Source organism: Pristis pectinata, chromosome 6 (genome assembly GCF_009764475.1).
Source record: "Pristis pectinata isolate sPriPec2 chromosome 6, sPriPec2.1.pri, whole genome shotgun sequence".
Lineage (NCBI taxonomy): Eukaryota > Metazoa > Chordata > Chondrichthyes > Rhinopristiformes > Pristidae > Pristis > Pristis pectinata.
In genome coordinates this window covers 106187433-106212649 of record NC_067410.1, presented here as the reverse complement: position 1 = coordinate 106212649, position 25217 = coordinate 106187433, and the positions used below count along the sequence as shown (strand labels likewise).

The window sequence follows — 25217 nt, the reverse complement described above, 5'->3', positions numbered from 1 at the left end:
CTATGTTCTATGTTCTAATAAAGAAAGTAAAGAGGGAAACAAGGTTTAATGTTAAGAGTCAGAGCATTATAGGAAGATTCAGCAGGGAAACAGGCCCTTCGGCCCACTGAGTCTGTGCTGACCATCAAGCACCCACTTTTACACTAATCCTACCCTAACCCATTTCAGCTTTAGCACCTTCCCATCAACATCCCAAATTCCACCACTCATCTACACACTAGTGGCAATTTACAGTGGCCAATTAACCACCCAACCTGCGCGTTTGTGGGATGTGGAAGTAAAGCGAAGCATCCAGTGACACCGACCCACAGTGGTTTGAGCCACTGTCTCTCAGTCCAGAGACGTGGGTTCAATCCCAACCTCCTGCCATGTCCTTGCAGGGTCTGCATGTTCTCTCCGTGACCATATGGTCTTCCTCCGGACGCTCCTTGCTGTGTGACTCCATGGAGGAAACCCACAGAAGGGAACGTGCACACTCCACACAGACAGCACTGGAGGTCAGGATCGAACCTGGGTCACTGGATCTGAGAGGCAGTGACTCTGCCAGCTGCACCACCGTACTTCCTGTTGTGCTGGAGTCATGCAGTGCTGAGACTGTTCGATACAAAGGATGTGGGGATAATTGATCAGCAAATCCAGTGTCAATGGAGAAAGTTACATTTTGCAAGATGCAGGGACATCTTCATGAGATATGATATATTTATTTATTAGTCACACATACATCGTAACACACAGTGAAATGCGTCTATTTGTGTGACTGAGAATGCGCTAGGGGCAGCCGCAGTGTTGCCACACTTCCAACACCAACATAGCACTCCCACAAGTCCTAACCTGTACGTATTTGGAAAACAGAACACCTGGAGGAAACCCACGCAGACACAGGGAGAAAGTACAAACCCCTTACAGACAGAGGCGGGAATTGAACCCCAGTCGCTGGCGTTGTAATAGTGTTGCACTAACCGCTACACTACCGTGCCTGCCCACCATCCTTTCTCTTAGTCCTCTATTGCTGTTCCGTTGGAAAAATCCTTATTTTTCAGGCCTTGCCGCAGATCTACTTCCATTGCCGTCCCCTTTCCATAATATCCTTTGCCGTTTTAGAGCAGCCAGTACTGCACACAATGCTCCAACTGTGGCCTCACCATTGTCCTTTGCTCACAGATCCGCACTTCCTTCGGACGCTGTTTAAGGATGGGGCCATTATGTCGTGGACAATGTATTATTCTTCTGCTAAGGTGCAGCTGTGTGCAAGCAAGTGCATCCCCTTAAAGATACAGGGCTAATTCTTTCAAATTCTGAGGCAATCCTGAGCTAAAAGAGTCAGGAAATAAAAATGTTAATCTTTTTTCCCTTGCTTAAACAATTTTAACTGTGACACTGAAATCTGAATGTGATACAGGTGGGACAGATGGGATTCTTAAATGTTTAGCCCTGGATAGTGGGAGGTAATAGCCTTGTGTATTGAAGGACGATGGGGAGGGATACGGAGTGGGTGTAATAGCAGGAAAGAAACATTGCACAAAACATGGCTCTGCAAAAGACCAGGAGAGTGGGGAGAAGGTTTGGTCAGCAAGGTTTAGTGACAGTTGTGAAGGGACTGCAAGATTCCCTGTAGATTATAGGGTGGAGGCAGTCGGGAATGGGTGCTTAGAGTTGGAGAGAGCAGGGAGCGGCTGTGATCTAGAATTGGAGGGGTACAGAGTGCAGGCAAGCAGACACCTATAGTGGGCCATTCAGCAGATCCATCTCTGAAAACATAGAACAGTAAAGCACAGGAAGAGGCCCTTCGGCCCACATGTTGTGCCAACCTATGAAGATAATGATGCCTAATGACACCTAATCCCTTCTGCCTGAATCAGGGAGATTACTACTGTCAGGGAGGAGGTACAGGAGCCTGAAGACCCATACTCAATGATTCAGGAACAGCTTCTTGCCCTCCATTATCAGATGTCTGAATGGTTCATGAATCCATGAACACTACTTCATTACTCCTTTTTTCTTGCACTATAAATTTATTTTTGTAATTTATAGATTTTTATGTCTTTGCACTGTACTGCTGCCACAAAACAACAAATTTCACGACATATGTCAGTGACAATAAATCTGATTCTGATTTTGATTCTACACATGGTCCTTACTCCTCCATTCTCTGCATGTTCATGTGTCTGTCTAAGAGCCTCTTAAACCCCTACTGTCGTATCTGCCTCCACCACCACCCCTGGCAGTGCATTCCAGGCACCCACCACTCTGTGTAAAAATCTTGCCCCGCACACATCTCCTTTGAACTTCCCCCCTTTCACCTTAAATGCATGCCCTCTAGTATAAGACATTTTGACCCTGGGAAAAAGATACCAGCTGTCTACTCTATCTATGCCTCTCATCATTTTGTAAACTCCCCTCAGCCTCTGCCGCTCTAGAGAAAACAATCCTAGTTTGTCCAACACATGCTCTCTAATCCAGGCAGCATCCTGGTAAACCTCTTCTGCACCCTCTCCAAAGCCTCCACATCCTTCCTACAATGGGGCGACCAGAATTGAATGCAATATCCAGATGCGGCCTAACCAGAGTTTTATAGAGTGACTGGTTGTTGGCAAATTGTTTGAACTTCTCCACCAGTGGTCTGGTAGTACCTCGACTTGTTTTTGCATCCATACTATCTCTTTACAGTCAAGACTCCCTCATGGAGGGGGTGGTTGGTGAGGGGGTTGGGAGCATCCTCAAATCACCTCAGGATCTTCAATGATTCGACGCTTATTCTTGTGACCTCTAATGAGTGTTGGCCCAACCTGCACGATATTTCCTCGTAATACAAACCCTCACCCCAGGATTCAACCTTCTCCCCACTGCTTCCAAGGCAAGAATATCTCTCTTTGTGTAAGAACAAAAATCCTTTTTTTTTCTTTATCTTCTCACAGGGTGTAGACCTCACTTGGCAGTGCTAGCATTTACTGCCCATCCCTAAATGCCTCTGAAGTAGGGAGGCAGTTAAGAGTTAACCACATAGATAGGCCCGGAGTCACGTACAGGCCAGACTGGGTAAAGATGACAGAGTTCCTTCCCTGAAGGATGTTCGTGAACCAGATGGCTTTTTGCAACAATCCAGCGGCTTCATTGTTACTGTTACTATGGCTATCTTGTACTTACATGCAGTATTCCAACTGTGGTTTCATCGAAGTTCTGCACAGTTGTAGCTAACCATCTATACTATACTCCATCTCCATGCTTTTTGCCTTCACACTAACTTGGTGTGTTTCCTGAATCAGGTTCCACACCGAAGGAGGCAGTAAATCTTGGGAATTTTCTACTCCAGAAGATGGTGGATGCAAAGTCATTCTGTCTACCCAAGGCTGAGATCCCAGGAGAATTGAAGGAGTGGTGGGGAGGAGGGAGGGGAGTGGAGGCAGGGCAAAGACATGCAGGTAGCCAACCATCAGATTGTCTCTTATCTTAAGGGAGGGCGGAGCAAGTTTTCCTGCCCCCATTTCTCTTGTCCTTATACACAGCACATTGCAGCCTGTGCATTCCCCTGCTGTAGTCTGTTCACTCTTATGGGTTGGTTCCACCATTCAGGTGGACTGTATCTGTCCTGTATGTTTACTGGTGCAGCTGTAAACACACTGGTGCACCACTCAGTGTCAATGCCAAGGAGTTAAATTAGTGCCCAGTGGCTCATTGAGCAACTCCCACATTCAAGGTCTACCGCTGAGAGTTTGTCATTAATCTGGAATTACTGATGGGAATTATATATACCCACAACACCCCATCTCTACATTTAAGATAAGATATCTTTAATAGTCACATGTACATCGAAACGCACAGTGAAATACATTGTTTTGTATTACTGAGAATGTTTTGGGGGCAGCCCACAAGTGTTGCCATGCTTCCGGCGCCAACATAGCATGCCCACAGCTCCTAACCTGTATGTCTTTGGAATGTGGGAGGAAACCGGAGCACCCGGAGGAAACCCACACAGTCACAGGGAGAACGTACAAATTCCTTACAGACAGCGGCGGGAATTGAACCGGGGTCGCTGGCGCTGTAATAGCATTACGCTAACCACTGCACTACCATGCCGCCTACATTATAAAGGAAGCAAAAGGTGGGATAAGTGGTGTTGAGGTGAAAGATCAGTTGTGATTTTATTCAATGGTGGTACAGGCACAAGGAACTGGATGGCTCTCTCTTGGATCCACTTCTGTGTAATAGCCAATTAACAACACACTACACTAACTTTACCACCAGTACACACTATTGACTTGTCCATAAACAACTCCTTGTGATAAATAAAACATTCTGTTTATCTTCTTCCTTGTAAGCTGGAAAACACCATTTGTAAATATTCTTTAAGCCTGATGAACATAAAAATGAGGAGCTGGAGTAGGCCATTTGGCCCTTCGAGTCTGTTCCTGCACCATTAAGACCATGGCTGATCTCAACTCTGCATTGCCATACATTGTCCCTGAGCACTATTCCCTTGACGCCATTCACAAAAACCAAGTCTCCGTTGCTGTTACAAAGATGCCAAGGGTCTGTCAATACTCATAAAAATATCTCCCGTTCTTTCATTAATATAAATAGATGTTGCTTATGACAGAAGCAATAACAAATCTACCATTCCTAAGAACTCCTATCCCAATAGTTAATGCAGAGTACCTGAGCACAGTTAAGAATAAATGTCGTGATTCATTTAGAATACAGAACATAGAACATAGAACTGTACAGCACAGGAACAGGCCCTTCAGCCCACAATCTTGTGCCGAACCAATTAAGCTAATAACTCCTAATTAAACTAGTCCCTTTTGCCTGCACATGATCCATATCCCTCCATTCTATGCATATTCATGTGCCTGTCTAAGAGCCTCACAGCCTCCACCACCACCTCTGGCAGCACATTTCAGGCACCCACCACTCTCTGTGTAAAAAAACTTAAGATAAGATTTCTTTATTAGTCACATGTACATCGAAACACACAATGAAATGCATCTTTTGCGTAGAGGGTTTTGGGGGCAGCCTGCTAGTGTCGCCACACTTCCAGTGCCAACATAGCATGCCCACAACTTCCTAACCCGTACGTCTTTCGAACGTGGGAGGAAACCGGAGCACCCGGCGGAAACCCACACAGACACGGGGACAACGTACAAACTCCTTACAGACAGTGGCTGGAATTGAAGCCGGGTCACTGGCGCTGTAATAGCGTTACGCTAACCGCTACACTAAAACTTACCCTGCACATCTCCTTTGAACTTTGCTCCCTCTCACCATGTGTTAAAATAATAAGTCAATATTTTTCCCGCCAGATCCACTCTTACATTCGTTGCTTTCATGGTCGAATTATAGAATCATATCAGGACAGAAAGAGTTTATTCAGTCCACTGGAGGCAATCATTATGACTTAAGGAGATTTGGCATGCCACCTCCTGATAAAACTGGACAACAAGAGGCTGTAATTTTCAGAAGATACTGAACAGGCTGGGACTTTTCTCTCGAAAGGAGAAGACTGAGACTTGACCAGATGGGGTTATGAGGTAGCTTGGTAAGGAGGGCATTGAGAAAATGTCTCCACCCTGTGAAGGAAATCCACGGCTAGGACCATGACTATAAGATGGCCACAAATAAATACAGTGAGGAAGTGAGGGGAAGCCTTACTCAGAGTGTAGAGAATGTGGAAGTTGCAGTCATGGGGCACGGTTGAGGTGAATAACTTCAATCTATTTAAGGGGAAGTTAGTTCAACAGGCAGTGAAGAGGGGAAGGAAGCTCATGTAAAGCATAAACTCTGGCATGGATCAGTTGAGTTACTTGTCTTCCACCAATGCTGTGAATTCCAGGTAATCCTATGTCATTAACCCAGTGTGGTCTTCATTACCACAATGCCCTTAGCTGACCAAAGACGATCAATCTTAGGTCGTGATTGCGCTGGAGAGGGTGCAGAGGAGGTTCACCAGGATGTTGCCTCGATTGGAGCAAGGAGAGATTGGATGGGCTGGGTTTGTCTTCCCTGAAGCAGAGGAGGGTGAAGGGTGACCTGGTAGATGTACACAAAACTATGAGGGAGATAGATAAGGCAGATAGTAAGAATAGTTTTCCTGTGGTAGTGGTGTTTAAGACCAGAGGGCATAGAAATGAGGTAAGAAAGGGGAGGTTTAAAGGGGATCTGAGGGGGGATATTTTCACACAGAGGGTGGTTGGAGTCTGGAACGTGCTGTCCAAGGACGTGATGGAGGCAGTATTTAAGAAGCCTCTAGACAGCCAGTTGAATTGCCAAGACACAGAAGGCTACAGACCAAATGGGATTAAATGGGATTAATATAGATAAGTACAAGTACGAGCAGGGTGGGCTGAAGGGCCTGTTTCTGTGCTGTATGACTCTATGATTCTCAGTTTCGACAATTTCAGTGAATATCATGGGTTGGATTCACTGCCCTCTGCTGCTTTTCCCAGAGAGCAGTGAATCTGTGGAATTCTCTGTCCAGGGAAGCAGTAACGGCTACCTCATTTAAGACACAGTTAGATAGATTTCCCCACAGTAGGGGAATTAAGGGTTATGGGGAAAAGGCAGGTAGGTGGATCTGAGTCCACGGCCAGATCAGCCATGACCTTATTGAATGGCAGAGCAGGATCCATGGGCCAGATGGCCGACTCCTGCTCCTATTTCATATGTTATTATGTTATCATGCACTTGGGTTAATGAAATATCACCACAAACCCTTAGTAACTTTACTGTAAAGAAGGGAAGACTTGCACTATATAGCATCTGTCAGATCAGTTTCAGAGTGTTCCAAAACTGATTGGCAGGCAGCCAGTGTTGAAGGGTACTCACTACTAGCGATGGAAAAGCAGGCAATGGGCTTGTCAACAATAGGGTCCCACAGACACCAGTGGGATATTGACCCAGATAATCTGTTATGTTGGAAACATTGATGGAATAAAAAATATTGAGCAATAATTCACCTGCTCTTTTTTAAGATATCTCACCTTTACACTAATCTGGGCCTTCATTTAGGATCTCATTTGCAAGATGGCTTCTCTGACAGTATAACACACCCTCTGTATTACATTCCAGCATCTTTCCAGGATGTCTCTATTTCAGTGCCCAAAGTAGAACTTGAACCCACAACCATCAAGCTGAGATGCAAGACTTATACCAACTGAGCCACGGTTGACAATAACCAACTGCTCCACAGTATGAGTCACATCAGCCAATGAAAAGTAAAATAAACTTTTCTGCTAGGGTTTTTGATGTCTCTGGAGATGCTACACATGCCAGGCAGTATTGAGATTCTGGTCAAAGCATAGGGTTTGCAAATCTTTGCAAATGAACAGTGCTTTCCTTATCAACCCCAGATAGGCAGCAAGTGTGCCAGCATCACACAGGGAAAGCAGACGATGTGTAACAGGGTTTGCAAATCATCAACAGTCCTTTCAATTTTGTTTTTAGCACACAAAGACCTACAGACACTACAGAATTAATGTTGTGTAGGGGATCATTTGGCACCGTTTGGCTGAATCGGAAAGAAGTGGCTCTAATTTCACACTCAAAGAAAGACATGAAAAAAAAACACGTGAATGAGCATGTGATCACTGCAACGGGTGAAAGTGTTTGAGGCAGCCCTGCTTATAGAGGGTTTGAAATATTACCACAGCACAAATAACTTAGTTAGCACACTGAAATATCAACGCTGTCATTGTTAGCAGAACAAGTTTCATTTTTTCTTAGGCTGAGCAAATGAGGCCTCTATTAGTTGAAGCTCAGAAGAATGAGAGATGTTTCTTATTGAAACATTCTGAGGGACTTTGACAGGGTGGATGTTGAGAGGATGTTTCCCCTGGTGGGTTAATCTTGAATAGGGGTGGGGGGCATCGTTTCAGAACAAGGGGTCACCCAGTTAAGGTAGAATGAGGAGGAATTTCTTCCTTCAGGTGCTTCTGAATCATTGGAATTTCCTACCACAGAGAACTGTGGTGGTGGAGTCATTGAATATAGTCAAGGTAGAAATAGATACAGAGGTCAAGGGTGATGGTCATCAGACCAAGGAAGCGGAGCTGAGGTCAAGAGTGAACATACCAATAGCCTGTCCTGCTCCAAACACCTAGATGCTATAACCACAAAGGAACACCAGCACCTCTACTTCCTCAGGAGGAGGGTAAAGAAATTCGGCATTTTCAGTTGACGTTCGAACTTTTATCAATGCACCATAGAAAGCATCCTATCTGGATGCATCAGGGCTTGGTATGGCAACTGCTCTGTCCGAGACTGCAAGAAACTGGAGAGAGCTGTGGACACAGCTCAGCATCACAGAAACCATCCTCCCCTCCATGGACTCTGTCTACACTCCTCGCAGCCTTGATAAGGCAGCCAACATAATCAAAGACCCCACCCACCACAGACGTTCTCTCTTCTGCCCCCTCCCATCGGGCAGAGGATACAAAAGCCTGAAAGCACGTACCACCAGGCTCAAGGACAGCTTCTATCCCACTGTTATAAGACTATTGAATGGACCCCTTGTACGATAAGATGCTCTTGACCTCACAATCTACCTTGCCATGACTTTGCACCTTACTGTCTACCTGCACTGCACTTTCTCTGTAACTGTAACACTATATTTTGCATTTTGTTATTGTTTTCCCTTGTACTACCTCAAAGTACTGATGTGATGAAATGATCTGTATGGACGGCATGCAAAACAAAGTTTTTCACTGTACCTTAGTACATGTGACAATAATAAACCAATTTAGCAGGATGAAATCAACCATGAACTTATAAAACAGCAGAGGGCTCCCTTGGCCGATTGTTTCTCATGTTCTTCCAGTGGGTTGCCCCCCCAACCCCTGCCCTCCTCCAATTCCAATGTTGCAGTTGTATAAAATTTTGTTTAGGCTATGTTTGGAGTATTGTGTGCAGTTCTAGTCGCCCCCTTACAGGAAGGATGTGGAGGCTTTGGAGAGGGTGCAGAAGAGGTTCACCAGGATGCTGCCTGGATTAGAGGGCATGTGCTATCAGGAGAGGTTGGACCAGACTTGGATTGTTTTCTCTGGACTGCCAGAGACTGAGGGGAGAAGTTTATAAAATTATGAGAGGCATAGATAGGATAAACATTTCCCCAGGGTAGAAATGTTGAATACTGGAGGACACGCATTTAAGGTGAGGGGGGGGAGTTTAAGAGAGATGTGCAGGGTAAGATTTTGGGGTAGTGGTGCAAGCAGATACGATAGTGGTGCTTAAGAGGCATTTAGACAGATATGTGAACACGTAGGGAATGGAGGGATATAGATCATGTGCAGGCAGATGGGATTAGTTTAATTTGGCATCGTGGCCAGCACAGACATGGTGGGCTGAAGGGCCTGTTGCTGAGCTGCGCTGTTCTACATTCTATATTCTTAACTTCCTTATGCAGCCTCTGGGAATCAGCATTTGGCACAAGTTCTAGCAGTGCATACTGAGTAAGGGTCTCTGGCATTTACCAGATTGTTGAAGGCATTAAGTCTGACAGCACAAGGCACAGTTTCAATGCTGCCTTGCTGATACTCTACACCAGTTAGTAGCACCATCCCTGTATCCTTGTCCCTGGATTTCTCTATGACAAAAGATCCATTCATTTACAATCAGGGCTTGTTACAATATAATTTTCACAGCATTACTGAATAGAACTTAAGACATAGAACAGTACAGCACACGATGAGGCCCTTTGGCCCACAATGTCTGTGCCGATCATGTTGCCTCTCTAAACTAATCTCCACTCCTTGTACGTGGTCTATCTCCCTCCATTCAAAATACACAATTGGCAAGAAGTTACACAAAATGTTTAAAATAATAAAAACTACCAGAGGAATTAAAAATGAAAAGTGTCACCATCTCTTCTTGATAAGGCATTGAAATGCGGTGAGAAGGCCCCAACACTCCTCCGACATTGCCACCACACTCAGCACAGTCGTGTAGTGACTAATTTACTGGACCAGCAGCCAGATTTCTGGACCATTGATTCAGAGACGTGAGTTCGATTCCCACAGCAGTCGCTGGGGAACGTAAATACAAGTAAGTTAAATAAACCTGGAATTTAAAAAAAGCTTGTCTCAGTAAACTACCTTTTTTGTTGTGAAAGGCCATCTGATGCTTTTAAAGGTAGGAAATCTGCTACCTTAACCAAGCTTGGCCTATATGTTAATCCAGACCCACCAATGTGTTTGACTCTTAGCTACCTCCTCTATTCAAGGAGCAATTAGGGACAGGCAAAAAATGTTGGCATGGGCAGTAATTTTGGCAACCCATGAATGAATAAAAGAAAATCTCCAGTCGTCACTACTACTCCCAACTTTGCAACACTTTCTGACTGCTGTGTGTGTTGTACAGGGAGGATTATTACCCGTCTTTACTGATGCTCCCATAGCTATCAAACCATGTCAGCCATGATTCAGTGGAGGGCACTCCCCTCTGCACAAGGAGGTTGTGAGTTCAAGACCCCATCGAAAGGACTGAGCACAAAGCTTAAGACTGCTATTACAATGTGATGCTGTTAGAGGCGCTGACTTCAGATGAAGCAATAAACTGATACTACAGAAGCAATGAGTTGCCACAGCACAGAAGGCCATTCAGCCCATTGAGCTAATGCTGACTCCTAGTAGAGCAATCCTGTGATTCCCATTCCCCATCTCACTCTCGAAGCCCCTGATTGATTTTGTTTTCACCATGGTTACAGCAAGTGGATTCCAGATCGTCACCACTCTCTACATAAAAAAATCTTTCACCACACCCCCCCTCAGTCCTGAAATGTCGACTTTCACCTTTTGCCTCCACAGATGCTGATTGACTCACTGAGTTCTTCTAGTGTTCTGTTTTTTTTTGACCCTCACCATCCCCCCCTTTAACTTTGGGCCAAGATTTCAATCTGCTCCTCCTGGTTTATTATTGTCACTTGTACCAAGGTACAGTGAAAAACCTGTCTTGCATACCGTTCGTACAGGTCAATTCATTACACAGTGCAATTACATTGAGTTAGTACAGAGTGCATTGAGGTAGTACAGGTAAAAACAATGACAGTGCAAAGTGTCACAGCTACAGAGGAAGTGCAGTGCAGGTAGACAATGAGGTGCAAGGTTACAACAAGGCAGATTGTGAGGTCAAGAATCCATCTCATTGCATAAGGGAACACCCATGAAAGGGCACAGCTCTCCTCTATCTACCACCCAGTTCCCTCAACTGGGCATTGGGGATCTCCCAACACCATTCAAAGGAGTCTGGTGGCCAGGCCTCATATCCATTCCTTATCCTTTGGTTAAAAGAAGCTGTTTATCTCATTGTGTTTGAGGGAGCTGGCATATGAAAGAGTTGCCTCATTTCCTTCATTACTCCAGTGACTCTACTTAACAAGTCCTTCATTGACTCGAAAAGACTGTAGGCCACGGTGTGAAAGTGAGGAACATTTCTGAATGGCATGACAGAGCGTTTAGCAATTCGTTCTTCCAACTGCAGTGTGTTACACATCTCCCCACTTAACGTCACCAGATTCCAAGTCCAGCACTCCAGAATTCCCCTCGTGAAGTTCTGAGCCTCACAACTGATATTTCCACTTTATATTTGACGTGCTTTCTCTCACTTCCTGTATCTTCCCTCGGACACCCAGCTTGGCTCCCTGGCAAATGCTCCTCGCGTTGTTCTGTCAGATAAAAGGGACAACATAACTGGGCCTTTGTGTCTGTTATCCATGAGGGAAAATGCGCCTGGTGACAATTTACGTCAAGCCAGAGTGAAACATGAATGTCTCCAAAAAGCACAACACTGTTTTCTGTCTGCAGCAAACAAATTACAATCACTGCTTGCTACTTGAACCAGTGCCACTAATGACTATCCAACGCCCTTTCAGACTGTCAATAAATGAGTCACCGTTTGTTCTGGAAAAATGTAACAAAATTATCAATTGCTCTTGACTATGAAGACTTGACGCACGGTAAATCCTCATCAAATACAGTCCCTTGGTGCCTCCTCCTTAGAGTGGCTTCAGCTTCAGTCCTCATTAGACAGAGCAATGACATAAGCAAATCGGCACTGGAGAAGATCCATGTTTAACCTCACGGTTTGCTATTTGCCAACAGACTGTTTCACAGTCATGTTTACCATGGAAATTTGATCAAGGTTAGATTTTTGCCGGCTCTCTATTCCACTTCCCATTTTGCAGACACCTCTGCTTGCAAAACCCTCGTTCCATTTCTATGACAGGCACTATCCCAGAAATGAATTTCTGGAGCACTAACATAAGCTGCAGCATCAACATCCGCAACGTACCTCGTCACTGGCTGTTTCCTCAGGAGGCTTATGAATAACAGAGCCAGGTGAAACTCTTTATGGTCTGCATCAGTTACAGAATGACATATTATTGAGATCTTGAAAGATATTTGGACCAACGTCAGTGTTGTGTCAATATTTCGAGCATCCTTGCCCGTAGCTCAGTGGGTTACAGACTTCCCTCTGGTTCAAGGACTGCCGCAGAAACTCAAGCCCAAAGTCGAGTCTTGCACCGGTTTGACATTGTGAGGGTGGCACAGTGGCACTGCAAGGAGAGATGCTGCCTCACAGCGCCGGGAGACCAGGGTTCGATCCCGACCTGTCTGAGTGGAGTCTGTACATTCTTCCTGCTTCCCCCAGGTGCTCCGGTTTCCTCCCACATCGCACAGGCATGCATGTTGGAAGGATAATTGGCCGCTGTAAGTTGCCCCAAGTGTGTAGGATCTGGGGGGAGGTGACGAGAATGTGGGGAGAACAAAATAGGATTGGCGCAAATGGGTGCTTGGTGGTTGGCATGGACTTGCTGGGCCAAAAGGCCTGTTTCTGTATGACTCTATGATTCTATAACTGCAATGTTAGAGACATGAACTTCAAATGTCCTCTCAAGGGGTCCTGAGGAGGGGAAGGGCATTGGTGCACCTTGTACAGCTGATGCCTGAACTCCAGTAGTCTCTATGTGAAGATATCCCTGGTACTACATGGATTCCCCCAGATGATCCAGTTTCCTCCCACATCGTAAAAATCAACTGGAAAATTAATTGGCCTCGGTAACAAGTGTGTAGCTGGGTAGTAGAATCCAGGGAGAGTTGACTGGAATCTGGGGAGAACAGTTTACAGGGAAGATTAGTGGGGAATGGGATTACCCTGTGAGCTGGCATGGACTCGATGGGCCGAAATGGCCTCCATAAGGAAATAAAGCTATAGAATCATACTATGCGGAAACAGGCCCTTCAGCCCACCTCACCCAAATATGGAATATGAAATGACTGATCCATGGCGGCATTTCTAACACGATCGGAGGAGTCTCGCTTCCTTGTCCTGGCTGGTTCTAATCCCTCAAACAACAGCATGATAGGACAGGTAATTGAGATCACGATCAGACTTCTCTCTGGAGGATCTAAGTACACACATGCCTCGTGTATTGAACTTGAAGGAGATTGTTTCATACATTTTCCTTTCTGCTCCTCAGTTTGGTGATTTTCCCTTCATTATAACTCTTTAAGCCTTTCTTGACCTCATCCATATTCTATGAGGACCCCTTCTTTCCTTCAGTATTCTCAACAGGTTGAAATCCTGATCCTCCTTTTTCTCGAACCCACCCCTTCCCAAAAGTTGTGGACTTTCCACTGTTCTCCCTTACAATCTGTTAGTTTTTCGTCAAAACCCAAACCCCAGCAGTCTGTTACCTCAGTCTTGTCTGTGTTGCTTCTACAGTAGGTTTGTACCCTTGGATACTACACCCAGTCTATAAGGAAGAACCCAATGTGTTGCAGAAAAGACCACTTTGTCAAACCATCATTAACACATAATGCATCGAAGAAACACAGAAGACTTAGGGTAGGCATGGTAGTGTAGCGGTTAGCGTAACGCTTTACTGCGCTAGCGACCCGGGTTCAATTCCGGCTGCTGTCTGTAAGGAGTTTGTACGTTCTCCCCCGTGTCTGCGTGGGTTTCCTCCGGGTGCTCCAGTTTCCTCCCATATTCCAAAGACATATGGGTTAGGAAGTTGCGGGCGTGCTATATTGCGTACCATGGCGACACTTGCAGGCTGCCCCCAGAATATTCTACGCAAAAGATGCATTTCACTGTGTGTTTCGATGTACATGTGACTAATAAAGAAATCTTAGCTTATCTTATTATCCTTGCCAACAAAATAAAAAATACCAGAATATGCCATCGACAGCAAAAGATATATATACTGCAAGGTGTCACATGGAAGAATAATTAAGCAGGATTTAAATGGTTCCCTACATCATCAAAGGCCATTCAGCCCATCTAGTCAATTCACAGAGCAATCCCATTCCCCCACTCACTTTTCCCGTTACATGTTCTCCCCACATTCCCCATTATCAATTTGATCTACACCCACCCACACAATGAACAATTTACAATGAACAATTAACCCACCAAACCATACGTCTTTGGGATGTAACCAGAGCACCCAGAGGAAATCCATGTGGTCACAAGGAGAACATGAAAACTCCACACATACAGTACTCGAGGTCAGGATCAAACCCGTCTCACCGGAGCCTTAAGGCAGCGGTTCTGCCAGCCGTACCACAGTGCCACCAATAAAAGCCTCTTAAGTGACCAAAAGAGTTAGGTTTCCAAGACTACACTCGAGGAGTGGAGAGAGAGATAGAAAGGGCAGAAGGTATAAGGAGAGAACTCTAAAGCTTAGCAAGGCAGCTAGGAACATAGCCATCACTGGAAGGTAAATAAAAGCCAGGGAATGTGCAGAGAACAACAGCGCTCAGAAACCTCGGCATGTTATAAGGCTGGAACAAGTGTTAAGTCACAGTATGGAGCCGAAAATTACGATGAGAATTTTAAAATCGCTTAATTTGGAGTCAATGCACAGGGTGAGCTGAAGATAAGGTTGCAGCGTTTGGATGAGTTCAGTTTATGGAAGTAAATCGTGGTATCTTTCTGGACGAGTTGCATTAATCCAACCAAGAGGGGAAACTACTTGGCTATGAATTCATTATATTGTAGACTCTTTTATCAATATTTTTTTATGATAAGCAAATAGATTGACCAACACAGATCTGTTTTCCTGATGTATTACCAAAATGCTGATGCAATGTGGTATTATGGAAATCACCTCGACTGCGATCATTGTTGATAATTCAAACAATGCCTCTGGTTTCTTATCCCCAAGGTTAGGACTTCATGTTACTGAAAAGAACTAGTTCACTACAGAGCCCTTCACAACCTATCTGAGAGCGAAAGGGCATGTCATTCGTCTGGGTCTCTTTGGCATGAAAATCACCTTTTGCATACTTAAGGATATTAAATTACTTTAGTGATCCCAGGATTATGATTTGCAATGCTTCAGGTGTCTATATTCTGCAATCTACGTATTATATTAACAGAGGAATAAGATTCACAATCACATATGTCGATAATATTAATAAAAAGTTGCATTTATATAGCAACCTCTATGTCACATCAAAGCACGTCACGGCTAAAAATGTACTTTTTGAAGTGTAGTCACTGATGGAAATTTAGCAGCTAATTTGCACTCAACAAACAGCAATGTAACAACAGGATGCTGATCGAATGGTAAATATTAGCAAGGGATACTTTCTTTATGGAAACAATGCCCAAGGATCTTTTAGATCCACCTGAGTAAGTCGTTTGGGGTTTTGCTTTACTATCTCCTTTGGAAGATGCTTCAATGTTACTCTGGGGGCATCAGCTTTGAGATGCTTAAGCCCACGACCTTCCTATTGAAAAGCATGAGTCCTACTCACTGAGCCACAGCTAATGCTACCACCAGGCTCAAGGACAGCTTCTATCCCGCTGTTATAAGATTATTGAACGGTCCCCTAACTTGGCTTATTATTGTCAAGTGTACCGAGGTACAGTGAGAAGCTTTGTTTTGCATGCCATCCATACAGATCATTTCATTACAACAGTGCATTGAGGTAGTACAAGGGAAAGTAATAACAGAATGGGCTCTTGATCTGACAATCTACCTCGTTATGGCCTTGCGCCTTATTGCCTGCCTGCACTCCACTTTCTCTGTTACATTTTATTCTGCATTCTGTTATTTTTTTCCCTTGTACTATCTGGATGTATCCTATCTGGATTTATCACGACTTGGTTCGGCAACTGCTCTGCCCAGGACCGCAAGAAACTGCAGAGAGTTGTGGACACAACCCAGCGCATTACAGACACCAGCCTCCCCTCCTTGGACTCTGTCTTTACCTCTCACTGTCTTGGTGAAGCAGCCAGCATAATCAAAGACCCCACCCACCCAGGACATTCTCTCTTCTCTCCTCTTCCATCGGGTAGAAGATACAGGATCCTGAAGGCACGTACCACCAGACTTCAGGACAGCTTCTACCCCACTGTGATAAGACTATTAAACAGTTCCCTTATACAATGAGATGGACTATGACCTCACGATCTACCTTGTTGTAACCTCGCACCTTATTGCACTGCACTTTCTCTGGAGCTATAACACTTTACTCTGCACTGTTATTGTTTCTACCTGTGCTACATCAATGCACTCTGTACTGACTCAATATAACTGCACTGTGTAATGAATTGACCTGTACGATTGGTTTTGTAAGACAAGCTTTCACTGTACCTCGGTACAAGTGGACAATAATAAACCAATTTAACAATTTAAGGCAAAGGAGAAGGGAAGATAATGACAGAGGGAGAGGGAGTTAGGCTGCAGCTGGAGTCGCACAAGAGGATTATCTTTACCCACATCTCCAAGAGAGATGCCAGAGTATTAACACAGAACAAAACACCACAACTGACCAGATGGTAAATATATAGTGGAAGACATACAAAGGTACTTCTGAGAAGCATAGATTAATATAGCACGGAAGCAGGCCCCAACTGGTCCATGCTGACCAAGATGCCCATCTAAGCTAGTCCCATTTGCCCATGTTTGGCCCATATCCCTCTAAACCCTTCCTATCCATGGACCTGTCCAAATGTATTTTAAATGTTGTTATTGTACCTGCCTCTACAGCTTCCTTTGACACCTGGTTCCATATACACACCACCCTCTGTGTAAAGGTCCCTTTTAAAAGGTCCCTTTTAAATCTTTCCCCTTTAAACCTATTCTCTCTTGTCTTTGATTCACCAGGAAAAAGATGGTGCGCATTCGGTTTATCCATGCCCCTCATGATTTTATACACCTCTATAAGGTCCTCCCCACCATCTTTTAAATAGAAATAGAACATAGACCATAGAACAGTACAGCACAGAACAGGCCCTTCGGCCCACAATGTTGTGCCAACATAGCTAATCCCTTCTACCTGTGGAAATCTCATATCCCTCCATTTTCCTCTCATTCATGTGCCCATCCAAGTCCCTCTTAAAATCCCCCAATGAATTGGCCTCCACCACCCTATCAGGCAATGCATTCCAGGCATCCACCACTCTCTCAGTAAAAAACGTGCCCCTCACGTCTGTTCTCAACCTACCCCCCCTCACCTTAACTGCATGCCCTCTGGTATTGGATCGCTCAATAATGGGAAAAAGATATTGCTTGTCCACCCTATCTATGCCCCTCATGATTTTATACACTTCCAACAGATCACCCCTCAGCCTCCACCGCTCCAGAGAAAAGAGCCCAAGTTTGTCCAGCGTCTCCTGATAGCACGTGCCCTCTAATCCAGGCAGCATCCTAGTAAACCTCCTCTGTACCCTCTCTAAAGCCTCGACATCCTACCTGTAGTGAGGTGACCAGAATTGCACACAATACTCTAAATGTGGCCTAACCAGAGTTCTATAGAGATGCATTATAACTTCTTGACTCCGGTATTCAATACCTCGATTAATGAAAGCAAATGATGATCCAAAGTTGAACATGTTTCACTATCTAGACAAGCCCTAGTTCAGCAGGTGATTATATGTGGCCTTCATTTATGTTTGAAGCTTGTAATCATCATCATTTTGAACAAAGATGAAGTGCAAATAACATCCCTTAATTACTGTGTTTTTCTCCATTACTACTTCCTTTCATTAAACAATGAAAACAAGCTTCCAGCTGTAAAACAACTCAGGTGTCACTACATTTGTTTCTTTAACTTCTTGGTCCGGTTGTAAGACTGGGGGCCTCAGAGTTCTGGGTGAACACTCGCATTGATTTCAATAACGCCTTATTCCTCGCGTTCCAGCCTCTATGGTAAAGGAGGATTTATTACACTCATAGTGGCAACAAGTGCAGTATAAATATGGTTATGTCCTCACTGCTTTCCCCTTTTGCCTCTCTCAAGAGCAGCCTAATAGAATGGCCTCTTTGTAGCGAGCTCGGAATTGGCTTCCTGTGGTCACGCCATTAAACATGAGATGACTGCCAATCAAATTCACTTGCACAAATGTAGTCATTTCATTGCAATGTTAGCAGCAGTGAGAGAGCCCATTCCACCCTTGGGGTCTGTTTTGCCTTGAATTCGATCTGAATTTCATCTCTATTTAATGGCCTCCACTGAACATCCTTGACCCATGAATCTGTCTATTTCAGTTTTTCTGGACTGCTGCTATGAAGGAGAGTTTTAGATTTCTGCCTCTCTCTGTATGAAAATTTGCTTCCCGATTTCAGCCAACTGTGGCAACTAATGGACTAATTCCTTAAAACAAACTGAGGCAGAATTTGCCTGGTCACTCTAAGCAAGCTCATTGCTTATAACATTCTGTTACTGTATTCTCATTCCACAAGGGAACCATGTTTTTTTTATTCTCATAATCTGCTTGGCCACACGGTGTGGAGGAACTCACTCCTGATGGTCAAACAATAATACCTCAGATTCCAGGAGCTTCAAGTTCCTAGGTGTTCCTAACCCGTCCTGGTCCAATCACGTAGATGCCACGGCCAAGAAAGCTTACCAGCGCCTCTACTTCCTCAGAAAGCTGAGGAAATTCGGATGTCCCCATTGATCCTCACTAATTTTTATTGATGCACCACAGAAAGCATCCTATCCGGATGCATCGCAGATTGGTATGGCAACTGCGCTGGCCCGTGACCGCAAGAAACTGCAGAGCTCAGGTCCATCATGAAAGCTAGCCTCCCCTCCATTGCCTCGGGAAAGCAGGGCAACATAATCAAAGACCCCACCTAACCCCAGTCATTTTCTCTTCTCCCCCTTCCCATGGGGAAGAAGATACAAAAGCTTGAAGCACACACCACCGGGCTCAAGGACAGCTTGAATCCCACTGTTATAAGGACTCTTGAATGGACCTCTTGTATTGATAAAGATGATTCTTGATCTCTCAGTCTACCTTGCACCTTATTGTCTTCTTGCAACTCCACTTTCTCTGTAACTGCAACACTATATTTCACATTCTGTTATTGCTTTTCCCTGTACTACTTCAATGTACTTATGTTTTGAAATGATCTGTATGGATGCTATGTAGAACAAAGTTTTTTCACTGTATCTCGTTACATGTGACGATAATAATAACTACCAATTACCAACATCAGGAAAGATGGCTTTGGAGAGGGTGCAGAAGAGATTTACCAGTTCCAGGAACTGTGGGCTTTAGTTCTATGAGTAGACTGGAGAAGCTAGGATTGTTATCCATGGAATGGGAGAGGTTGCGAGGAGATCTGGTAGACCTTCTTAAAATCGTGAAAGATATAAAGTAGACTGAAATGAGTTGTTCCCATTGGCGGAGGGATCACAAACATGGGGACTGGAATGAAGGTGATAAGGATTTTATTTTTAACACAGCGGGTGTTTGGGGTTGAGAATGCACTGCCAGTGGCTTCAATGGTAGAGTTGAAAAGGGAATTGGGTGAGAGCTTCAAAGCAAGAAATTGGCAGGGTTGTGGGTCGAGCTGGATTGCTTTTACTTTGACCCAGTACAGACCCAACGAGCTGAATGGCCTCCTTCCACGCTGCAACCATTCTGCTTCTGGGAACCCAAGTGCAGGGTGTGTGAGGGGTAAGTGGGAGGGATATTGGGGAAGGCTGTAACTCAGGTGTTGCTACTCTAGTTCTGGAACAGGATGGTGAAGGGACGCACGGGGTTGTGGAAGATACTGCTGGCATTAAAACACAGAATTAACCACATCCCCATTCAACAGAGGTACAACGGCACAATAGCATAGCAGTTAGTATAATGCCATTACAGCGCCAGCGACCCAGGTTCAATTCCCGCTGCTGCCTATAAGGAGTTTGTACGTTCTCCCCGTGTCTGCGTGGGTTTCCTCCGGGTGCTCCGGTTTCCTCCCACATTCCAAAGACGTACGGGTTAGGAGCTGTGGGCATGCTATGTTGGCGCCGGAAGCGTGGAGACACTTGCGGGCTGCCCCCAGCACATTCTTAGCAACGCAAAAAGACGTATTTCACTGAGTGTTTCGATGTACATGTGACTAATAGATAAATATCTTATCTTATATCTTATCTTCTCTTTGGATTTACTGCATTGTGGAAGATTAAGGTGAATGAACATTTTGAATAACTGGTTAATGGGAGAGTCTGCTCTTTACGTTGACATGAATTGCACACTTTCACATTAAGATAGGGTTTTCAGAGATGGAGAAGTTGTGTCCACTTGTGCACTAGATGTCAGACTCTCAAATCAGTCACTATTAAATTTAGCTCCAAATTCAGGAGAAATTCTTTACACAGAGAGTGATGAGAGTATGGAACTCATTCACACTGGGAGATGATGAAGGCTCATTGACCTGAAACATTAACCATTTCTCTCTCCACAGATGCTGCTTGACCTGCTGAGCACTTCCAACATTTTCTGGTTTTATTTCACTCCTACAGGGATTGGCTGAGGTGAACAACATGGCAACAGTTGAGGGAAAATTGGATCAATACATGAGGGAGAAAGGATTAGAGGAATTTGGGAACAGGAATGGCCAATGCAGAGTTGGAGGAGGTATAGTTGAGTTACTGCTACTGGGACCATCTTGATGATGGCCTGTTCCTGAGCCACACATCCTGTTTAATCCAATGTAGATTTTACAATGTAGAGTTCCAGGCATACTCCCACACAATGGTAAAATGAATGATTAGTTAATCTATTTTCGTTTAACACTGGGAGACAAATATTGGAAAGGAAACTGGAAAGGACTTCCCTGATCACATCATTGTGGCCTACGGGTTGGCTTTACCAGCAGAACAGATAAGTTGCAGAACAGAGGGACCTATGAATCCAAGTACATGGTTCCCTAAAGTGGCGTCGCAGGTAGACCGGGTGGTGAAAAAGGCTTTTAGCACACTGGCCTTCATCAGTCAGGGCACTGAGTATAGAAGTCAGGACATTGTGTTGCAGTTGTACAAGAAGTTGGTGAGGCCGCATTTGGAATATTGTGTTCAGTTCTGGTCACCCTGCTATAGGAAAGATGCTGTTAATCTGGAAAGAGTGTAGAGGAGATTTACGAGGATGTTGCCAGGACTCGAGGGACTGAGTTATGGAGAGAGACTAAGCAAGTTGGGACTTTTTACTTCAGAGCATAGGAGAATGAGGGGTGATTTTATAGAGGTGTGTAAAATTATGAGGAGCATAGATAGGGTCAACGTGCAGTCTTTTTACCAGGGCTGGGGAATCAAGAACTAGCAAGCGTAGGTTTAAGGTGAGAGGGGAGAGATTTAATAGGAATCTGAGGGGCAACTTCTTCACCCAGAGGGTGGTCAGTATATGGAATGAGCTGCCAGAGGAAGTGGTTGAGGCAGGTACATTAACAACACTTAAAAGGTACTTCGACAGGTACATGGATAGGAAAGGTTTAGAGGGATATGGGCCAAACACGGGCAAATAGGACTAGCTTGGATGGGAACCTTGGACGGCCTGGACCAGTTGGGCTGAAGGGCTGTATGACTCGATGACTCTGAGGCCTCTTCCTTGGCGAGATTCTTTTTTTAAACATCACTGGTGAGGTCTGGGCAAGGCCAGTATTTGTTGTCTCACCCTTCATTGTCCTTGAGAAGGTGGTGGCGAGCTGCCTTCTTGAACCAATGATATCCAGCTGGTGAAGGCACTCTCACAGTGTCAACCATCCTCAATACAACTTAGTAGCTTGCTGGGTCAGGCCAGCCAACCACACTGCTGAGAGACTGGAGTTACATATGGGTCAGATCGGGTAAGGACTGCTGATTTTACCCGTGCAGAAGGCAAACTAACATTTTTTTAACAACACTCTGCCAATTTCATTCATCATTACTGACACTTGCTTTTTATTCCAAATATATTTAATTAATAAAACAACTTAATCCCCCAGCTGTCATGGTGAGAGTTAAACATATAGCTATGGATCATAAGCCGAAGCCTCTGGATTACCAGACGATCATCAAATCCCAGCGTGGGGTTTGAACCCACAGCCGCTTACCGCCTGTATGAAATGTACACACCAGATCTGAGGCGCGCGCGCGTGCGTGTGTGTGTGTGTGTGTGTGTGTGTGCGCGCGCACATGTGTGTGTGTGTGTGCGCGTGTGTGCATGTGTGTGTATGAGAGAGAGAATGTGCAAGCATGTGTCTACTTGCATGCATTATGGAGATGCAGCTGCAGGTATGTGTTTTTGTGGATATCCAGTACATTCATGTTTGTGGAGCATGTGTGCATATGTAGGTGCTTGTGTGTATGTATGCATGTGTGTCAGTGCTTCTGTACATGTTATGTGTGCGTGGGTCTGGGTGTGGGTGACCATGGGAGGAAGTGCAGTTCCGATTATATTCTATGTCTGTCTTTTTATCATTTGAGCAGGAAAGAGATGAGAGTGACCAGTCACTGACCACTTCCGGATCTCACTGGGAACAATACCCCACAAGTAGGATCACCTGAGCTGGGTGTGGTACACGAGGGTAACTCAGCACAGGGAATGGTGCGGCCAAGTGACAGAGACTGAAGTGTTGTTAACAAACACCCTGAGCTATCTTATCATTGACAGGATCCCTTGAGACCCACGCAGTGTTACACAGCAACACCACCAAAATTCACTCAACTCAAACATGGCTGAACTTAACCACAATTTGTACCACTGACAAGATACAGGTGTACGGCAACTTTTAAGATTTCACAGTCAAAACAATCTCACAGAAATCTCGCATCAGCCCTGCCTTAAGCGGAATGCATCTACTTCACACATCACACAAGTCTCAGAGGGTTTTGAATTGCACAAGACTCAGAAATAATTTGATGTTGATGCTGTCAATAGCCTGATCAGAATCGGGGAGTTTAAATTTTATCATCTGTTCTGCTGCAACTTGTTGCTATGTGCTGGCTTGTAACAGTGTGAGACATGCTTCTCCAATCCACGGATGATAATTACTGGTACAAAATTCCTGACTAAAGCAGCCTGCCATTTTTTTATATGGGATTCACTTTTCCAGGCTGCACCTCATCCCATTATTAATAGGCCCAAAAATTTCTTGGCAAGGCCCCGGATGCTTGATTTGTGTTGACATTGATTTTATTATTATTTCTGGTATGAGGAGGAGTGGAGGAACTCACACAGTTAATTGACTGCTTGGGAAACAGGAGCATGTCGACTCTAACCCACACGAGGCCCTGATTTCTTTTCTCTCTTTCAGAAGAAGATGAGAGGTACGGGCTGACTATCAAGGTGCTAGCAATTGGGTTGGGTCTGCCTCAACGTGGCGAATGTGACCTATGTAGCAGCGAACAGAGAGGGAAGCTCGGCGAATCAAAGCGGGCATCGTTAACGGTAGGGTGCGGTCACATGCCAAGCGTAGGTTGAAGGCCGCTATCCAGTCTCGCCACTTTCCAGCCCTCGCTTCATTTAGTTCCAGTCACACTTTTCTAATCTCTCTACCTTGCGTAACTCAGTGCTGAATCGAAGCCATTGGAAAACGTTCAAACATCTGGATTATTTTAAACACCACCCCAGTCTCACCACCATCTACCCCCCCCTCCATTTTGTTCGGGCCTTTCGGCTTTTCATTTCCCGCGCCAACCTTTTCAAGTTCATTTTCACGCTTGAAGGAAGTGGTCGGCAACGGGGACTGAAAACCACGGGCTCGATGCTTCGCCCCAACCCTCCTGTCCTCATGTTCGACCCCAACCCCCGCCCCACCACCTTGCGGTCTGACCCTCTGCGTTGAAAAGATCAGCAGTGAATGAGGCAGACTGGGGCAAGGCCCGGAGGGCAACTGAGTGAGAAGGCCCAGAGTCAGACTCTGAGCAGCAATATCAGCTGCCCCACATCTGTTACCACAAAGTATAATTTCCATTCCCACTGTCTTCACCTTGGCAAACCTCTCCGCTTTACAAAATAAAGCGTACACATGGAAAAATAATTCTCTTTTAAACGCATGCTTTGGCCGTAGCACCTGAATTATACAGTGGCTATCTTGGCGAAAGGACTGTCAAATAAAATAAGAGGCACCATGGAGGCCAGAGGCGGAATAATATAACACTTACTTTTCTAGCTGTTACAGAGTGACGCACTGCAAATAGTGGAGTGTGAGAGAGAGAGAGAGAGAGAGAGAGAGAGAGAGAGAGAGAGAGAGAGAGAGAGAGAGAGAGAGAGAGAGAGAGAGAGAGAGAGAAAAAGAGAGAGAGAGAAAAAGAGAGAGAGAGATAGAGAAAGAGAGAGAGTAAACCCCGGCCTTCCCACCAGCTCCCCCTCCCCACACCTTCTTCTGAACGGACGTCTTCCACTCTGTAAACTTGGCAATACCACTAAAGCATTGAGATACAGCACTGGCCATATAAGGAAAAATAGCAAAACATGTCACGCATCACTTAGAGGTGGTAGGCAGGGAGTTAACCTCTCGGTGCACACAACTGGCTCCACATGCAATGTATTCTGGCATCGGGCCTTGCATATTAAATCAAACGCCACACACACCCCAACTCCCTCCCCTCACCCAGCCTCTGTGAGGGAGCGACCAAGCTACCTGACGCAGCACTGACACCTCTTCACCATTCATTCATCCCAACTGAGGCAGTCAAGACGGGCAGGAGGACGGAGGGGTGGGGAGGGGGGTGGTGGGGGGGGTTTGTTTTATTCTTTTTGCCCACCTGTTTTGCTTGTCTTTCGTACGAGAGGAGCTGTGCTGAGCTGGTGGCTTGCTGCAGCGCACAGACAGGAAGGAGCTGCTCTGAGGCAGAAATGCCTGCAGCTCCAACCTCCTGACCCTCCCTCCAAGCAGAGACGATGTGCGAGGTGAAACCACACGCCGCAGTGACCCAGAACGCAAAACACCACCCTTCAGCTCACCCTTCCCCACCCTTGCCAACCCTCTCCCCCCAAAACCTGACCCCGCGATCCCG

At 45.2% G+C, this 25217-nt stretch overlaps 1 protein-coding gene across 13 annotated transcripts in view; it reads right to left on the bottom strand.

Annotated features, from left to right (window-relative positions):
• Positions 1–25217, bottom strand: part of mbnl1 (muscleblind-like splicing regulator 1) — a 414821-nt gene that overhangs the window by 257012 nt on the left and 132592 nt on the right. The window contains exon 1 of one of the 13 annotated variants that reach the window (XM_052018922.1): positions 24966–25086. The exons of the other annotated variants lie outside the window; for them this stretch is intronic. The gene's annotated coding sequence lies outside the window, so the exon portion shown is untranslated. Of the gene's footprint in view, positions 1–24965; positions 25087–25217 lie in introns of those variants that run through there. 13 annotated transcript variants of the gene reach the window in all.